This window comes from Echinops telfairi, unplaced genomic scaffold (genome assembly GCF_000313985.2).
Source record: "Echinops telfairi isolate 266 unplaced genomic scaffold, ASM31398v2 ScPeMD7_7469;HRSCAF=8507_1, whole genome shotgun sequence".
Lineage (NCBI taxonomy): Eukaryota > Metazoa > Chordata > Mammalia > Afrosoricida > Tenrecidae > Echinops > Echinops telfairi.
Window position 1 is genome coordinate 122,020,449 of NW_022111373.1, and position 1,629 is coordinate 122,022,077.

Sequence of the window (1,629 nt, forward strand, 5' to 3'; positions counted from 1 at the left end):
TGTTGTCTGCTTATTTTGCAATTGGGTCACATTCTTGAAGCTATCTCATAATGAATAATTGTAAAAGTTTAACTGTCAACACACATGAGAAATCGAGCCCAGACAAGTTGATACAAACCATTAACTGTCATTAATACAAAGGATTTTGCTAATTCTATAAATGGTTTGATATATACCAACTATTTTTGGTACAGTGACTCTGTATATTTCCTCCATATTATTTTAATACTTTCTGCAATATTCAATATTTTGTCTATAGAGTCTTTCAATATTGCAACTTGCACTTTGATTTTTTCTTCAGTTCTTTCACATTTAGAAATTATGAACAATTTTTTCATTTTTCTTTTCTAACTCCAGCTCTTTGCACATTTGCTTATAATGCTTTATGTGTCATCTCAAGCTCCCTTTTGCTATTTTTGTTCAGATCTTTTACTTTACTATTTTTTCCATTCACTTCAGCTACTCTATGACCAAGAGAAAGTTTCATAGTCTTTCGTGACATACACTTTGGCCTTCTTTTTATTTCTCATCTGGTTTTGATTTGGTTGTTATATTATTACCAGGTTGTTTGGTTACTATAGCTAGATCTTATGTTTTGTGAAGAGGAACTGAGATTCCTCCTTCTTTTTCTCTATTGTTTTATTTGTTTCATTCCTCATGCCATTCCATGTAAAGTTGAGATTTCGCTTTTATACTTAAGTAAAAAAGATGTAATTTTGATGCAGTAATTGAAATTACTATGTACTCTTCATATATCTGCAGATATCTCTCAAGACAGTCTATTATCCTTTATAATTTTTTACTTTATGTATTAACTATCATTTTTGCTTGTACTATGCTACATGTAGGATCAAGTCATCTGCCAATATGTTTTATGTACTTTGCTTCTTAAATTTTTTTAAATTTCTTAATTTTTTTATTTGACAAGCAGCAATATCGTGTTTGTCATTTTAATGTAGATACAACTATTAGGTTATCTGTTATATTACAACATTTAGGTTTTTAAATTTATGTCCTTTAAGATACAGTTAAAAAAAAACCACATCAACTGTATTCATCCGCTGATGCTTGGCTTCCTTCAATGTACTGTTTGTCTATTAGAACTTCAATACACTTCTTAATCATGCTGATACTTGGATTAAACCTAGCTCATGACTGGCTAATCACTTCTTGAATAAGGGCGTTATGCCGAAGCACTTTCGAGCTTTCATGATACGAACTATAGCGGCTTAAAGATACATCTTCCGGTCTTCATCGACAGCACTTCTGGTCTGCTCCATTTCCTGTACTGTATCTTTCTGCATCGATGTAGTAATTTTAAATTTTGTCCTTTTACTGCTGAAGTTCATATTGAATGAAAATGATGATTCTATATCGACGTCCTCCTTCTCTGAATCGTGGTTAATCATTTTTACGTCAAGTAATGATTTGATGGTCGTTGACAGTTCCTTTTCATTCATCTGGGTGCTGTCTTGAAGTTCTTTGTATCTCACCACCTCGCAGTTGTTAAAAGCAAGAAGAACTGCCATTTGGTATGGCATTTGGTTGTGACCATGGCTACATAGGGTTTGCCCAAATAATTCATTTTAACTTCACCTGTACAGAGATAATGTAGCCATGTAAGTTTCC

General features: G+C 32.5%; 1 pseudogene; it reads right to left on the reverse strand.

Annotated features, from left to right (window-relative positions):
- Positions 1 to 1,044: 1,044 nt before the first annotated feature.
- LOC101645467 overlaps positions 1,045 to 1,629 on the reverse strand; it is a 3,126-nt pseudogene continuing 2,541 nt past the window's right edge.